This window comes from Solanum dulcamara, chromosome 7 (genome assembly GCF_947179165.1).
Source record: "Solanum dulcamara chromosome 7, daSolDulc1.2, whole genome shotgun sequence".
Taxonomy (NCBI): domain Eukaryota; kingdom Viridiplantae; phylum Streptophyta; class Magnoliopsida; order Solanales; family Solanaceae; genus Solanum; species Solanum dulcamara.
Window position 1 is genome coordinate 23,370,293 of NC_077243.1, and position 19,058 is coordinate 23,389,350.

At 35.0% G+C, this 19,058-nt stretch overlaps 1 pseudogene; it reads right to left on the bottom strand.

The window, feature by feature from the left end:
- Positions 1-229: 229 nt before the first annotated feature.
- LOC129894616 (pectinesterase inhibitor 4-like) lies at positions 230-13,208 on the bottom strand (annotated as a pseudogene).
- Between the last annotated feature and the right edge of the window lie 5,850 nt (positions 13,209-19,058).

The window sequence follows — 19,058 nt, forward strand, 5'->3', positions numbered from 1 at the left end:
GTGATTTCCTTCTCGCATTATCAATTGCTTCGCCTTTATAACTTTCTTTCCTTTAATTAATTTCCTCCAGCGGACTAATGGTAGCTAAAAGCTACTCCCTCAGTTTTAATTAAGAAAACTTTTAAATTTTATAATTTTAAATTAAAGATATATAAAATATATCAAAAAATTGCAAGATATATATTATAAAATTGCAACAATTCCAACAAATCAGAGGTGAAATACGTTTCTAATAAAGACGGTTAATGAGCGCCAACGCATTGCTAGCAAGTTTGATGATATTTGCCATGCTACTATTTATCATTTTCTTCACAGTTGAGTTTACTTTCCGGCCAGTAAACCCATCGGTACACGAGTCCGCGTCAGTTATTACAGCACTTGCGTACGTTTTAGCGTTAGCCAACTGAAATTCCTTATCTTCGTCACGTAGATGTCCCATTGCTTGAACAGCCAGCTTGAGTTAGTACACTGCATCCTTCACATCTTCTATGCAATCTTTAATTATGGATGCTTCAATTCTGGTTATTCCCTTTTGTTTTTTCAGCATTGAGACAGTGATGGAGGCGTTTTTTGCACCTTTTATGGTTACATCAAGAGCTGCTTTACACAGCTTTGTAGAGTTGGTTTTCACGGAAGAGGCATAAGGAATTAGTGTTTTCTGGCAAAGGGAAGTGTATGTGGTGACGTTGCATTTGGTTATGACAAAGTTCGTGTAGGCTGGCCCAGAGGCTTTGGCTGGTTGTGCTAGTTGTGAGATGAATAAAGCAGTTGCCAAAAGGGGCAATATCAACATTTTGCAAAAAGACACCACCTAGCAATTCAACATAAAATTAAAAATATTTTATCGAATCATGGAATGAAGAGATTCTACTTGTCTCCTGAACTAAATTCTTGACCCTCAAGGTCATTTTTGAAATTTTTGTAAAATGATCATTTTACCTTTTTCTTTAGTTGTTCCGAGTCGTTTCTGATTGGTACCGGGTGTTGATTTTTAGAAAATCCTATGAAAAGTCAATTCTTTGGAATTTTTGAGTTTTTATTAGTTTTAAGTATTAAAAAGTGGTATTCGGGATCAATTGGAACTACAGGTCTCGAAACGGAATTCCGTCGATTCAAGCAGCTCCGAAATGTCGAAATTGTTTTAGGAGATTTTACGGAATCAATTTTGAAGTTGTAACGAAGTTTTGAGGCCTTGAGTTGAGAATTTGAAGAATTTTAAGCCAAGGTTTGACTTTGGTCAACTTTTGAAGTTTCGATACTCGGAACGGAATTTCGACGACTCCATTGGATTCGGGAGATGGTTTTTGGTCTAGAATAAATGTTGGTTGAATTTTTAGAGGTCCCGAGTCTATTTTGGTATTTTGAAGGTCTAAGTTGGTTTAGTTGCGACTTTTCGAGTTTCAGGTTAAGGAGACTTCGAATTCGAATTCTGATGGTTCCATCAACTTCGAAATGGCCACATTAGGCTAGTAGCATAGTTGACATGACTATCAAGGAAATCAATACGAGTTTGGGGCCATTTGACGCTTTTGACTTTGAAGGTTAGCCTATGGTTGACTTTGATCTACATTCTTGAAAAACGCACTCGGATGAAAATTCTGATAGTGCGGTTAGTTTCAAAATATCGATTTTGGTCTAGAACGATCCTTCATTCGCTTTTTGAGGCTTCCGATCTAATCTCGAGGCCCGTTGTGGAATATGGCTTAAAAGGGCTCTTGGTTGTGGGACCCACTTTTTATTAAAATGATCTTGTATGGGAATTATGAATGTGCCATTGAGTCCAAAACATCGAATTTAGTAGGGTAGCATATTTGGTTTATTTTTATCGAATTTAGAATGAATCTCGAGCACCTCGTCGGAGATTTTGATTTTTTTTCAAAAATTTGCAGGAGCACAGCAACCCTTTTATTTTCTTTTTTTAGGTTTTATCTCAATTCTAAAACCCTTTATCTTGGGCTATAGAGCTCCAAATTGGATGATTCAAAAGACAAACTTGTGAGATTTTTCGTGGAGAATGTTGGAGAGATTGAAAACAGATTTGGAGTATTTGATTCAAGTAAAAAATATGATTTTATTTGAAGCAGTGGTTATTTTTGGATTGAGTTTTTGAAGAATTTTGAGAAATTATTTCTTAACCTATATAAATTCAATTTTGGTGATTCAAGGGTCTAAATTCAAGAGAATTTCATGAAGAATCTTTTGGTGATCTCAAATACTCGAGGGGAAGCTTCGTTCGAGGTAAAATTGTGTGTTTAGTTACTGATTTAGTCTTTTTCGGAATGAAATTTTGTTGAGTTTGGAAGAGTATAACTTGGTCAATATAACTATGTTTTGAGTGATTCTTGAAGCTATATTATGGGGGTTTTCGCAAGGATTGTCATAGTATAATTTTCTTGGGTTGAAAGGGTATCGTTTCTTCGAAATTAGCTGATCTTGATGCTGCCATTTTTAGGTCTTTTAGTTGAAATTTATGAGTTTTGGTTGCATGCCCGTCCCGTGTAATTTTCCACCTTAAATTGTGTTATTAATATGATTTGTGAGCTCGGAGTGACGTTTGAAACCTGTTTTGAAGTGTTAAATCCAGAATTCCGTATGCGGGTCCCACGATTCTCATTTTAGACCCAAAATTGGTCCATCTCTAAAAATTATGAAATTAGTGTCTAAACGACCATATCGATGTTGTGGTTCTGTTTTTGATAAAGTGCCAGCGTTCTGAGTTCGCTCGAAAGGGAAAAATTCCAGCACAGTGATTTGAAGCTCGCATGTTTAGCCTACAGGTAGGCTACAGTTTTACCTTTCTTTGGATTGAGCTGGAATGTGTGAAAGCATGTTGAAACAGTTGGAATTTGGGTTGGGTAGTGTGATTGTATATGTTAGGTGTTAGAAATCATGCTTTAGGCTTGTTATTGGGTTTTTCGGATATTTAGAAGCATGTGTATCTTGTCGTTATTTGTTAGTGTAATAAGGAGAGTTGAATGAGCATGTTGTTGATACTGTGGAGTATGTTGGTCTTAGTATAGGATGTAAACATGTTTTAGATACCCCGGCGTCGCTCCGGCGGACTTAGATCCTTGTAGAATGGTCTAGCGGGCTAGTGCCTGGTAGTTTGGCCTTAGTTAGGCATTACCCTTGCTCTTAAAAATATCCTCATCCATAAATCTATATAATCACGACTTTCATGATGCGTCGGCAATACTAGATTTTGTGATCATTGACTTTGGCTTTGATTCCAGTTTTGGCGGCATATCTATTGACGCATTTGAAAAAAGAGTTTTGGTACTGTTGTATTCTAATTGAAAAGTAGAATATTTGTCATCATGGGATAAATTATTTGTGGGCATCTGGGTACCAAGTCCCGGCCTACGTTTTGAATTATCGGGCAGCATCCGGGTACTCAGCCTAGACATCTGCCGGCTTGCTAGTATGACAAGCATCCGAGTACCCAATCCTGGCCTCGATCATATCCATATTTTACGGTGAGCATCCGGTTACCCAGTCCCGTCCTCGACTGTACCGATGTATTATGGCAAGTATTCGGATACTCAGTCCCGGCCTTGGCTACTTTGAACATTCGAGCAAGCATCTAGGTCCCAGTCCCGGCTTCGACCCCTAAGGCACCCCTAGATTGATTGACTCTTGGAGATTCTGGGTTTGAAAATGATACAGTACTTTGGTTCCTGACATCGCAGATTCTTGGTTCCTAGCCTTGGTAGTTGTAGCTATTCTGTGTACTCGGCGGGCTTATGGGGGTTCTTTCGGGTCTGTATTTAACTTGCGCACGAGTGTTCTGGCTGGGCTTATGGGGGCCCAATTGGGTATAGTTAGCTGTAGTTCTCATAGGTAGTACTCTTTTCCTTTTTGATGCTTATGTTGACTCATATTTAGGCTATTCCTCTTTTTCATATTATTTTTACCTTTTCTGCTCAATCGGCCTATGATGCCTACTGGGTACCTGTTGTCTTGGTACTAATAATACACTCTGCATCTACTTTCGTGATGTAGGACCGAGCACCAGCTACCGTCGTGGATAAATCGAGCCTGTTGCAGTCAACTTCGGAGACTAGGGTGAGCACTTGGCGTTTTTGGATCATTTTTGTCTCCTTCAGTATGGATGACCCGTCTTTTGCCTTTTGAGACTAGCCAGTTGTTGTATATACTTCCGGTCCACTTTTGGGACTTGTACTCTTCTTTTATATTGTAGCAACTCTGTATTTGTGACTTTCAGGTTTTGGGAGAAATCTTTAATTGTTTATATCATGTTTTGGTTTACTTCCGCTTATTCTTTCTGCCTATCTTTATAATTCGTCACTCTTGTTAGTTTCTTCCCTCAAACCCACTACTTCAAGTTTTGGGTTGACGGATTGACTTACCTACTGATAAGTTATAGTAAGTATCATCATGACCTAAGGAATTGGATCGTGACAACACCTCCATTTGATCTCGTGTTATACTGTTGGGAAATTGTTTGGATGTGTTGGAAATACAGAAAAAGATGTGAATATATATAGGGAGATTTTGCTTAATTAATGTTCAATATTGATCATGAGAATAAAATTGGCACAAAAGATGAGTTGTGAATGTGCTGTATCAAACTATCTCGCCGTCACAGATGGTAGCAGCCACAATTAATGTCACATGCAAATTCAAGCAACGAAAGTTTATAAGCCGACTTAATTTATCCTAATGCATTTAATGTCACATGCAAATTCAAGCAACGAAAGTTTATAAGACGACTTAATTTATCCTAATGCATTTTAGTTTACCTGTGTGTCTATACAATATGTTAAAACCTATCTTGAACTACTGCACACCATAGAGGTCAAATATATAATTTTTATAGAGATAATTACCATTTTGGACATAATCAATTTGACGTGAAAAGAATCTGGACAATATTTATTTATTCTTGAGAAGAGACCCATGATATTCACCTAGACCATATGACTTCTTGAACGTGGCCAGAAAATGATAGCACGTGTAACACTGCGGAAGAGAAGGCGATTATAGGAATAGATTGAAATTAGGGGGGAAAAGAGAGCAAGGAAATCCTTTGCATGGTCTATGTATGTTTTCTTTTGTTAATGGTTGTGCCTTAAGCAAGAGATCCTCTAACACAATCGTTTATGTTTTCTTGAAAATAGTTTGATGGGTTTCTGAATATTATTGTGATTCAAAATACATGCACGTTATACGTAGTCCTTGCTTCGAAGGCGGATAGGAAGACTTTGTTGTTACTTTTGTCAATATGTTTGGGAAACTGAATATGAGGTCCCCTTTCTATCAAGGGTGTGTTTCAGGAAAATAATTCCCATCAAAAATATTTTCTTCGAAAATAAGTTATTTTTTTTCTTTCTATTTTATAGTATTTGATAAGTAAAAAAAAAGAGTCATCTCAAAAGCATTTATATATGTAATCCAGCAAAATACTATTGTGATGAGAGTTAATACTGAGGAGTGGGGCCTTGGAGTGGCGGAGGTGGAATGGTCAAGAGGTAGAGATTTTGGACATTGGGTGGGTGAGGAGGATACAATAAACATAGAATGTCACATATGAAGCTTGTTTTTCCTACTTATGTTACGGAACTTGGTTTCCTAGAAAATATTTTCTATAAATTTTATTCAACCAAACATGGAAAAATAAGAAAACATTACCAAACACACACTAAGAGTAAGACATTTATAGCTGGATACCTATTTGAATATTAATATTAAAATTGCAGTAAAATTAAGACGTCTAAATTCGAATACACTTTTAATTATTAATAGTGGTATACTAAATAATAAAAATTTATTTGTTTCTCAACACCTGAATATTTAACACTTATCTTTATTTAGAATTAAAATACCAAATTCAAATAAATCTTAATTAAACTAATAATATCAATATTATATTTGAAAAAATTATATGGTGATTAACAACAATAATGGTTAATATAGTGTTTATGAGAGTCAATTGAGGGGGTAGTCATGCTAGGATTTAGTAATGATTGTGACTGACAACAGTAGTTGACAATGATGACAGTTGGTGGTGACAATTGAGAAATTGTGGTAAATAATAGTAATCCTCAATGGTAGTAGTGAGTGATGGCTGATAACTATAGATATCCTTATTTAGTAACAATTGATAGTAGTGATGGTTGTCAATAATGATTGATAGTTATTGTGTATGGTAATCAGTGATAGTGATCTGACAGAAAATGGTGCTTATGGATTGTGTCTGGTGGTATAGTTGTTAATAATGTAGGAGTGGTGAAATGTCGTCATCTTCTTCTTCTTCTTCTTTTCTTCCAATTTTTAAGATTAATACTTTGTTCTAGATCTTTACAAATACACATTCAGATCTATACTCATCATTCATTATATAATTGTAAAATATGTTGTCACGATCCAAAATTGGACGTGATGACACTTGCCTTATCCCACCAAGGTAAGTCAACCTAAACCTCGATTAAAACAGATATATGCGGAAGTAAAGTGAAAATGAAATCTAAATTTAATGAAATATATGGATGACTTATTCAAACTCTTTATATCCCCTAGAATCTAGTTATCACGTGTACAAGCCTCTAAGTATTATATTAGAAAGAAATATAAGTCTTAATGTTATTGTTTCTAAAGTAGAACAAGAACATAAACAAAGAGTATGAGGTGTCCGTCGAAGTGAAAAACAACTACCTCACTCACTCTCCAACTGAAGCCTCAGACGTAGAAAAGTAGGAGGAGAAGTTACGAAGATCCAAACTCAAAACTAACACAAGTGTAGAAAGTAAGGGTGAGTATCAATCAACAACGGTGTACCCAACAAGCAAACATCTAACTCTAAGTAAAAAATATGGAACACAAGCACCCATTACACACCATCTGAACTTCCTCAAACTACAACCTGCATATAAGAAACAATCCAACATAAGAGTTTTCACTCCATATTAACAATACATGAATAGAACAACACAAATTTGCACTTCAACACGCACATAATAGTATTCAAGAATAATCACAGTTCTTCCTCAATCAATAATCATAATTCACATCATAAATCACAAATGTCAGCATCCAAAAATAAGTGCAATGTAATGTCAAATAGAGTGATGCATGTCTGTTCTAATGACACACCTATTGAATCATTAGTCCGGGATCCATGAAAAACTTATTAGTCCATGCACCTACCACGGTACATGGCACAATCCCAATATTCTTTCAATATGTGTCAATATGTATTAATCACAGTGCGTGGCACGTCTCCTTTTTCCACTCAAGAATCAACCAGAGGCATGGCACATCCTCTTTTTTCTCTCATCCTCACCAATTATCATTTCCATATTGGCACAACATCGATGCAAATAGATAGATACAAATACTCAATGAGAGGAACATAATGAGAAGAATAACACCTTCACAATCACAATCCAATACAAAAATTTCATGACTACATCATGTTTAAGTTGATCAATCATTCGAATTATTGAAGGAATCTTACATCACAAAATCAACAAATTTTCTCTTTTATCCCGATTTCATCATCATTAGAGTTCATTCAATAAATGTCAAAGCATGACACATGAATTCCTTCACCCAATACCATTACTCCCAAATTAAACACACAATGACATACAAGGTTCAATACGCTTAACAAAGGGTTAAAAGGTTCACTTGCCTCAATTCAAATACACAATCACTCTATAACTTAAGTCTTTCCCTTCCGACGTGTCTCCAAATCAATACAATCTATTCAACTATGAAATTACCGTAAAAATTCAGAATTACCAATACCCATATCATAGATTTTGAAAAATGGGGTTGAATCGACTCAAAAACTCAATTTTGAAAAATAAAGGGTAAATTTGAAAATTTATACAAAAATGTGTTGCCTGAAGAATTTAAAAAATATCAGTGAAAACCATTTTTAAAATGAAGTTAAAACAGTCCTTAAATCACCATTTATCAAAAGAATTGAATTCTTGAAAAACACCCAAACTTTGAAGTTCAAAAATCAAGAATTAAAACCTAAAATCAATAAATAAATATTGGGTAATGCGTTTTTAGGGCTAAAAATACTTACCGAATTTCTTAAACACGAAAAATCACTTTGAAATTGCTTCTACCGAACTCCCAAAGTTTGAAAATGGTGACATGGGGTGAAACCCTGACCTTTGGAAGAAATCTACCGTTCAGGACGCTTTACTCATCGCAATCACAGCCCCAACCTTGCGACCACGATGAGGAAATTAGGTCACCTCATTTATTGACCCTCACGATTGCAGTTGAGGCAATGCGATCGCGGTGCACAACCAACAAACCTTTCTCAATCGCAGTAACCCCCTTGCTATTGCGATTCATGAAGCCATATACTTACGTGACCACAAAGTACACATCGCGTTCATGATACATAATGCATCAAACAGTAGAATCAACAACCAATAACTCACACATAAGGCAAGAAATTCATCGAATGGACCCTCAAATTTCATTCGAAATTCTGAGAACACAAACCGTTATAATGACCCTCCAGGTAATTTTTATTTTAGTGCCTCTTTTTCATCGTTTAGAGCATTCATGTAGTGACTTCAAGTCATTTATAACTTGCTGGCACAAACTATTCAGTCGCCTGGTCGTTTATTTGGGTTTTAGGCCCGTTTTCCTATTTTGAAGTTTTTATAACTTGAAAAGTTGACTTCGGTTATTACTTAAGGTAAATGACCTCAAAATAGAATTTTGATGGTTCCACCAGCTTTAGAAAAACCAAATTAGGTTATTAGTATGGTCGGCACGAGTATTGAGATAATCGGTGCGGGTTTGAGTCCATTTAACACTTTAGCCTTTGAAATTTGGCCTAAGGTTGACTTTGGTCGACATTCTTGGAAAACAAGTTCAGATGAAAATTTTGTCAGTGCGATTAGTTCTAGATTTTTGAGTTTGGTCTAGAACGACTCTTTATTTGCTTCCCGAGGCTTCTCATCTAATCTCAAGCCCTGTTGTGAAAGTTGGTTAAAAATGACACTTGGACGTGAGATCCACTTTCAGTCAAAATGACCTCGTATGGAAATTTCGATTGCGCCATTGAGTCTGAAACATCGCATTTAGTAGGATAGCATAGTTATTTTATTTTTATCGGGTTCCGAACGAATCTCAAGCACCTCGTCGGAGATTTTAAAGTTGGCCAAAAAACTCAGCTTTTCTACGGATATATACATCTGGTGCAGGCCCATTTCAACCTCATTTCTCAACTTCAACCTTTAATAACTCTCTTATTTCAAGTCCGATTTTAGTGATTCGAAGATCCATCTTGTGATTTTTTTGCAAGAAATGCGTATGTGAGCTCGAAAATTAATTTGGGTCTCCATTTAAGGTAAATTTTGTGAAATACCTGCTACCACGATCCTTTTTGTGAGCTTGATTTTGGAATATTTTGAGACTCGATACCTCAGCCATTTTAGGTCCTTTTTTGGTGATTCTTAGAGCTATCTTGATGATTTTTTTGAGGAGAACGCATTGGCATGGTTGGAATTCGTATTTGAAGGTTAGTTGAAGGTAAGAATTATGTTTTAGCTGTTTCCATAACTCATTTTTGAGCTCAATTTTTGGAAAATTTTGGGAGGTGATTTCTTGGCAATTTTAGGTCTGAATTTGGTGATTCAAGAGCTTAGATTTCTGAGAATCGTTGTGGTATGGTTGGTTTCAGGAGTTTGACCTTCATTTCTAGTAATTTCTTAGGCATATCTATTGCCGTGTCTCTTTAATGGTGATAAATTTGTGAAATTGTTGCATGTGCTTTTTTGGACTATTCCGAGTCCCGAATTGTGTTCCATTTTGAAACACAAGTTCTGGTTAGTGTTTTGGACCTCTTGATAGAATCAATTTTAGAATTATCGGAGCGGGTTCTACATTTCTATTTTTGACTCCAAAATTGGTTTGTTTTCATTTTATGCATCTTTAGTGTCTTAACGACTATAACGATATTGTGATTTTGGCTTTGAAAGTGTGGCAGCGATCCGAGGCCATTAAGAAGGGAAAAGCTCCGGTGGAGTAGTTTGAAGCGCGCGTGTTCGGTCTACAGGTAGGCTACAAATTCTCTTTCTTTAGATTGACCTAGAGAATGTGATTGCATGTTAATTAGTTGGAATTTGGATTGGACAACTATTGAGTCATGCATAGGTGTTTAGAATTCATGTTTTAGGCCTATTTTAAGGATTATCGGGTAATTGTGAGCATGCCTTGTACTATTATTTAATCCTCTATGCTATGTGGAGTATTTATATACACTTGTTTACTATTTATTGGAAGTATTTTGTGCCTTAGCCTAGGTTTGACTAGTGCTTGCCATAGAACTGCCTGATTCAGATCCGATATGTCTTAGTTTTGCGCCGACTTCATTTCGTCCGACCTAGATTCATATAGACTGGTATAGCAGACTTGAGTCTGATAGTTTGAGCCTTAGCTAGGTGATGCACTTTCTCCTACGATAGTTTGACCTTATTTCTTTGATTCTACTATTTCACAGTTACATCGGCAGCACCAGTTTTATTCCGCGATTGGAGGTTAGTTGTGGATTCAGCCTTGAGAATTACATTGATTGGCTAAGTGTGGACGACATTCCACAGATGTTATAATTATGGATCGATTGATACTCCTTCATCAGCTATATTGGCACTTTTGTTGGGCATCTCAATTCATTCTCCGCCCAGACCTTATTGATATTTCAAAGAGCATCCGAATTCAAGTTTCGACCCCGATCACTCGGATAATCATATAGAGCATCCAATTAGAGGTTCAATCTCAGTTACTTAGTACTTGCAATCGGTTATGTGAATATTTTTGGGAGCATCCAGTGCAAGGGTCGGCCTCCGTTCAGTCAGATTCTATTGGTGTTAGTTGAGGTTCTGGTTTGGTACACTCAGGTTTTGAGTCCTCAGATTCAGTTCTCTTTAGTCATAGCTATTTTGTGTACTCGTCGGACTTATGAGGGTCCGTTTGAATTTTTATTTAAACTTGCGCACGAATGCACCTTCTAGGCTTAGGGGTTCAGTTAGGTGTAGTTTAGTTTGTAGATTACTTTAGTTAGTCCTTTATACACTTGGGTGCATCTTATTATTACATTATAGCTTTTCGCTCTTGACCTCTATTCTGCTCTATTCTTTCTTTTCATATTGCCTTACTTCTCAAGCTCAGTTAGCCTATGATGCCTACTGGGTACCAGTTACCAGTGTTGATATCGAGCCTGCAACAGTCTGATCCAGAGACAGGGTAAGCATATAGCGTTTTGTACTATTTCAGTCTCCAATTGTATGTATTGACTAGTCTTTTGCGTTTTGAGACAGTCTAGTTTCTGTGGTCTGCTTTTGGAACTTGTACTCTTTTGGTTAGAAAACTTTGTACTTGTGACTTTCAGGTTTTGGGATGAATCTTTTGTGTATATATTCATTTGGGTTTTGTCTTTCGCGGAATTATCTTGTTTATGTTAGAATGACTTATTCATGTTTAGTTTCTACCCTTAAACCTACTACTAGTTGTTCTGGGTTACAAGTTGGCTTACCTACTGGGGGTTATAGTAGGTGCAACTATGACCCGAGAAATCGAATCATGACAACTAAGTATGCTACCCCATTAAATTCGACGTTCTAGACTAAATGGAACCGTCGAAACATGAATTCGAGGTATTCTTGACCCGAAGCTCATTTAGTCTCAATTAGCCTAACTTAAGGGTCAAAAATATCAAATCACACTCGGAATTTCTAAAAAGTCAACCAAGATCTTTCCTACACCTAAAATCATCCCACGATCCAACAAAATTATCAGAATTTCATTCCGAACATCCGAACTCCGAATGCTTACCAAAGTTAATTCAAAGGCTAAAAATTTCATAACTTCCAACTTAGCACTTCAAATCCTCAAAACAACTCCAAATCTGGAACCAACAACTCTGCTAGACCAAATTCCACATTTCGAAGCTGATGAAAGTGATGCAATTCCATTCCGAGACTCATAGTTTCGATTAGTACCAAAAACCACTTTTAAACAACTTAAGCCTTTAAAAAATCAAAAACTTCCAAAACTTACAACTTTTCAAAGAATTTTCAAAACCAACTTCTTAAACTGATCAAATAAGACACAGAGCAACTATCGGGAGGAGAGCGTTTCCTGATTCAAAAATGTCAAATCTCGTCTGAACGATAAATTTTTTTAAAATTTTCTAAAATGACTTTTAGGGTCATTACAAACGTACTTAATAATGAGATCTACATGATTGAGATTAAGACTACACGCTTAATGACTACTCTCTCTGATTCATTTTACTTGTCATATTTTTTATTTACACATGTTGTACGAAAATATTAAAATAATTTGATTAAATTATTCTTAATTGTTCTTTGATCTCAATTTATTACTTACTACTTTATTTCTCACCACATTAATCTCTCTCTAATTTATTAAGGATAAAGAGGAAACTAGTATATAATTAATTTTGTCTTGATTTTCTAAAGAAAAAAAGATCAAATATGCCCCCCAACTTTTAAAAATAATATACATATACCCTCCATTATACTTTTGGACCATATATATCCTTACCATCAAACTTTTGGGACATTTATATCCTTAGACCAAACGAAAATACACGTGCATCATCTCAAACTTTTACCTTATTTTATTTTATATATGATCTAAAATTAATTTTTTTTATCCCAACTATCCATCCCAAAATAATTTTAAAATAAAGTTTTTGGGCAAGGAATTGGAAAAGGATGAATGCATGAAGTCTTTGGAACAAACTTCACCAGTTCAATTGATGAAGAAGATTAACTCCTCGATAATTTACATTTTTTGGTAAATTTGCTTTGTGTTAATCTCAAGCTCCTCCAACAACGAGGCTTGTCTTCAAAAACCGTCGAGCCACACCGCCAATGGTGGTGGACGCGGATCACAGAGTGGAGAATGAAGTGGAAGCAACAACAGACTCTATATCGAAGAAAATGAAAGGTATCTCAGGGTTCGACGATCTTGGTGGTTGATACAGTGCCGTTGGAAGCCGATGTTACTGTGGATCTGGATTTTCGCCGGAGCACCATTGGAAATCGATGTTGCTGTGGATCTAGATTTTCGCCGGAGCACCGTTGGAAGCCGATGTGTTGTGGATCTGGATTTTCGCTGGAGCGCCGTTGGAAGCAGATGTCGTTGGGGATCTGAATTTTTGCCGGAGCGCCGTTGGAAGCCATGTTGCTGTTGATCTGATTTTGCCAGACAGAAAAAATCATCGGCGAGACGTTAAATTTCTTCATCATTAGAGATCTAGAAATCATTAATTGTTATTAAATTTGAATCAAATCAATTGAATACTTTGAATTATTTTTGTTTCATTAATGTGATTGGAAATTTAAATACGTAAAAATTCGGGGGCGGGAGGGGAGTTTCTTGCTTGAAATTGGATGGAAGTTGAGAAGGATGAAGGAGCTTGATTTGTTGATCAATGGAGATCAAAGGCAATGAATGGATAATTTCTTTTTTAATTTTGGATAAAATAAATTTAATTTTGGCTAAAAAATAAAATAAAATAGGAGAAATATTTGAGATCATGCCACGTGTTTTTTCGTTTGATCAAAGGACATATATGACCCAAAAGTATGACGATAAGGGTATATATGGTCCAAAAATATAACGAAAGATATACACATACTATTTTTAAAAGTGTGGGGGTATATTTGATCTTTTTCTCTTTATTTGTAATGACTTATCCTCGTCGTTAGGAATAGGCAAATGGGGAAGGATTTTGGGCCAAAAAACTTTGAAAAAACTTAGCCTAGGCCAGACTTGGACGAATTCCGAATCAGGTGAAGTTTAGGTGATTATGTGACTGAGGAGAGGTCAGATCTCTAATTTGATTGGATAGGTTGATAGCCAAGATGATACGGAGCACGTATGGCTTCGCAAAATCGCATTCAGACGAACAAAACTCTCGAAATTGAATTAGCGTGACGAGTATATTTTAATACGTCTTGGAAAGGGGTGTGTTGTGAAATGGGGGCTTAGATCTCAAACTCCTAGCTCTCTATTTCTGTGCAACCCGACAAAGTGGATTTCTCCCTCCAGAGCGGCCCCGCCAAAGCGGGATTTCTTAAGCCAGATCGGGGTAGACGTGACTTAAGTCAGGAAAACCCAGAACGGTCTTTTTTTTCAAAAATAGTTCCTAAGACCTCAAGAGGTGACCTAAGATGAATTCTATTAATTTTCCACGGATTTTCATACTTAAAGTAAGGACTTTACTCCCTAAATTCATCATTTGATTCCTAGAATCTAAAAACTATTGGTGGGAGCTGTGTCATTACTTTATTTATGCACTGTTTCTTAAGAATCTCTTGTACCTATTTATACTAGTATCCTTGGGGGTGTTAGAGCGTCTCTTGTGATCAATCTTGGAGTTTTAATTTAATATATAGTGACTCCATAACTCTTTTAGCATATTATTTGTATTTTGTTAAACTTTTGCATGATAATTTCATATATGAGATTGAGGGTTCTCCTACTTTGGTGTTAGAGTAGTTGCCCGCATGGTCAGGTGGGTTGGGTCATGATAGTTAGGTCATAGTGTTGATCATTTATATGTATTTACTGTTTCTAGACCAAGAGCAAGAAGAACGAACCCGGAAAGGGAAGGCTCTTTCATTGTAAAATTAATGAAGCTTGAATTTGAGGTAGGTGATGGTCTTGTTTTCCGCATGTGTTTCATATACTTTTTAAATTGCTTCATGCTATGTATGTGTGTTTATGAATAGGGAAACATGTTAGATTATGTGTGAAATGATCACTTGCTAGTCTGTTTAGGTGATGAACCTGTTCTTGGTGATATAAATACTATATATATTGAATGTATTTGTGATTGTGGTATGCTTGGATCAGGTGTCACATTCTGACACATATTTGGATCGGGTGTCATGTTTCGACACGATATATTTGGATTGGGTGTCACATTCCGACACAAAGTTTATTGTTTGTAGGTTCCTTGAGAGGACCCTTGCATGAAGTTATAGCATGTAGAAGATATTGAGTTGTGATATTGTTGAATATAATTGAACTTGAGATTAGTGGACTTATTTTGTATATGTATATCCTATTGTGTGGAATTTACTTGTCTATTATCTGCTTACTGGTTAACCGCGTGATCCTATCAGTACATCATTATTTGTGTGTACTGATACTACTCTTACTCTACCTTTTATTGAGTACATGGCATATTCAGCCGTCTGTGGAGAGACCTCGATTAGAAGAGTGAAACTTGTTCGAGTTCAAGGGTGAGCTGTTTGCTTCAAGCTGCCGTGGACTCTTCTCTATTCTAGTCCCTTTTTTAGAACTTAGATTTTCAAACATTGTTTTAGTTTTATGACTACATTTTAGGAGTGCTTTCCTTTTCTTATTTAGATATTTTGTTAGAGTTTTGGTACGAACGACTTTCAGTTCCTAAGGTGTTTTCGAAATTCATTTTGGTTGATTTAATTGTTGGCTGAGTTTATGAAAACTCATTATTATTTCTGGTTTTATTTCTGATTCCGCAAGTCTTTAATTGTTATCTCTTAAGTTTGATAAGTTGGACTGTAAAAATGATTCTCCCACTGGAGGGTTATTGTGGGTGCAGTCACGACGAGTCGGAGTTGTGACAGTTCTAAAAGTGAATGGTCTGAAATACCCTTGTACTTATATGAATTTGTATTTTGGATCTTCCTACTCATCACTTTATCAATCAAACCCTTAAATCTATTAGAAATCTAACCATTGACCGAACTTATGTATCATGAATGTTGCATAGTTGGAAAATGTGTAATTGTACGTGCTTTGAAGCAAGTAATAAATAAATATTTTACATGAAAAAAACATAAAATATTTTTAAAAAATCAATTTTAAAAAATTTAAAAAATAAAAGCTTATTTCTTCTTCAATCATCTCCTCCTACGCCACCCCACCCCAAATTTTCTTCTTCTCCATCACTGCTCCTACTCTTAACCCTTAACTTTCTTCTTCTTTAACAAATTCACCCACCACATACATTCTTTTCTTTTCTTTTTTCGAAATTACCCACCATACCTTTTCATTTTCTTCTTCTTCAGCCCACTTTCCTCTTTTGTTGCTAATCAAAACCCCACCCCTAATCTCTTCTTTTAGCCCTCATTTTTAAAAAAAGGTTTAGTGTTTTAGATTCTAAAATATTGAGACTATTGTTTGTGTTAGTTGAATTGAAAAAGGAGGTGTGAGTATATGTAAACGTAAAGGGTGATGGCGGATATTGAAAAATTTTAAAACTCCATTGATAAGCTTGAGAAAGCTTGAAGAACAACAACCGGGTCTTATGAATTCGTGAAATTAATTTAAAATTATGATTGGGGCTCATTAGATTTGTGTTGAAAAAATTTCATCTATTTGATGTGAATTTGATGCTCAAGTTGTGAGTAAATATTATGATTGAAGAACATAATTATTTAAAAATTCTTAGAATTTGCAAAAGTGACATATATTTTTTTAAAACTTTTTATATGTAATTTTTTACATGTCATTAAAAATGACGTGGAATTACACATGTAATCAGTTGGATTATACGCACAATGATCAGATGAGAAAATGGTTTAAGATATTGTGTTTTAATGAATTTAAGGATTCAGTTGATAAAGTATTGAGTAAGAGGATTCAAAATATAAACTCATACAAGTACAAAAGTTCATCAGACCATTTCTCTTTTTCTAAAATGATAACAATTTGAACTAGTTATTTTTAGTTGGGAGAATTTTCTATACATGCAAAATTAGACTCATATTTATCAAATGTAACAGGAATTTTTAGTTTACAAAACATAACAGGAGTTTTGTACAAACATATATGAAATTTTGCTAAGGCTTGAAAAATTCGTTCAAGGCAAAAAATTCGCACAAAATTTATATATGAAAAATTTAAGAAATATGTATGCTCGTTCAAGGCTTAGAATTTTGTTCACAATTTTTATGCATGAAAAATGTATAAATTTGATATACAATTTGTATATCTCTCTCAAGTCTTAAAGTCTTGCTCACAATTTTGTGTATAAAATCGGTATGAGATATCTATATAATTGTCTAAATTTTGTTTAAAGTTCATTTAAGGTTTCTGGAAAAAAAGTCACTCATTGAATCTCCCTCATAGTTTATGTATAAATTTTGTATAAAGAATCTCTATAATCGTGTAAATATTTTAAAAATTCATGTTGGTTTATAAAAAAATTAATACAACTACAACAATATTATTTACAGTTTTTTTTTTTGATAACTAAGTTATTTTATTTAATCACCAAGTGGGAATAGGGGTGAAGCTATCTCCATGCAAAAATGTTTAACTGAACACCCTTCATCGAATTTATATATATATATTATATATATATATATATATATATATATATATATATTGTTAGTGTGAGCATTTTAACATTTTATTAAATTGCAATTTTAGCAATTGTCCATTGATGACATTTAATGTCATCTTTATTATTCTTTCTTTAGTGCATAAAAATGTCTTTCATTATCATCTTTATTTAGTGCAAGACTAAATCATTCCATTATGTATTTTTAATCTAATTATCACTAATAAGTGGTGCACTAAATCATAATGGTGCACTAAATCATAATGGTACACTAAATGATGATAATTATGACATTCTATTATTTTTTTATCTTTGTATGATTTTCTCTCCTATAAATAGAGAGGTCTTCTTTGTTTTGAAAGTAAGATAAGAGAAGAAAAAATTGAGAGAGTTAAGTTTATATAAAAAAGAGAGTTCTTATTAGTTGAAGGGATGTATTCTTTGTGAAGAGCTTTAAACTCAACTCTTGTCCAGAGTTTGTTGAGTTATATTTTTGTGATAAGGCTGTTGTATCCTGGAGGGGACAAGTCAAGAGGACTACTGCTGGACCAGTGAAACGATTTACTGCAGTGGGCTTGAGTCTCCTTAAAAGAGAGCGAGATATCCGCGCCTCAGCCAAGAAGTGAAGTTAATTTCTTCATTTTATTTTTCAATTGTAATTTGTAATCTTATAATTTCACCAACATATATATATATATATATATATATATATATATATATATATATATATATATATATATAATTTTGCTGCCATGTGACCAGGAGGTCACGGGTTCAAGCCTTGGAAACAGCCTCTGGCAGAAATGCAAGGTAAGGCTGCGTACAACAGACCCTTGTGGTCGGGCCCTTCCCCGGACCCTGCGCATAGCGGGAGCTTAAGTGCACCGGGCTGCCCTTTTTTTTTTTTTTTATATATAATTTTATTATTATGTGATATATACCCAAATGTTACGCACCCTTGCCATAAGCAAGGGTAGTGGTGCGACGGTAAAGGGTGTTCAAATACAGGTCAGAAATTACGAGTTTGAAACTTTGTACAATTACATAACATAATTAATTTTATTTCATTTTGACAAATTTTAAACTCAACCTCCTACATATACACTTATCTAACATTTTGAGTTCGAATACCCCTATCTCTGCATAGCTGAGGAGAAGTCCTATAATATAGATAGATAATTATTTTTCTTAAGAATAGGAATCTTGCTAGCTTTAAGCAAATTTCAAACTTGTGAGGCCCTATTTATTCCATCTCTCGAGCTCGAACTTCTTTTAATTTTCAGTAATTCATAGAAGAATGAATTGTTAAAAAACTTATGACTGCACCAACTAAAAGAAAAGATCGAATCTCCTGTTGTTCCTCAGTAGCTTAGTGATAGAGCGGACGGCTGTTAACCGATTGATCGTAGGTTCGAATTCTACTTGGGGAGATTTGATTGATTCTGAATTCTTTAATTCAGAATAAAGGGGCTCGCTTTGCCCGTTAAAAGTGGCTTATATATACTTCTATCATTACAAAAGTGGTACACATATATCCTTTTAATCTAATGATAGTGAAACATCAATTTTTAATTTATTTTTTTTGATTTTTGATTTTTAAAAACAGTCATGTAATTGTATTTATGACCTTTCTAGAAAAATTCAGGGTATGTTTGAGCCTTCCCACATATGATATTCTTTCTTTTGGCTTCCT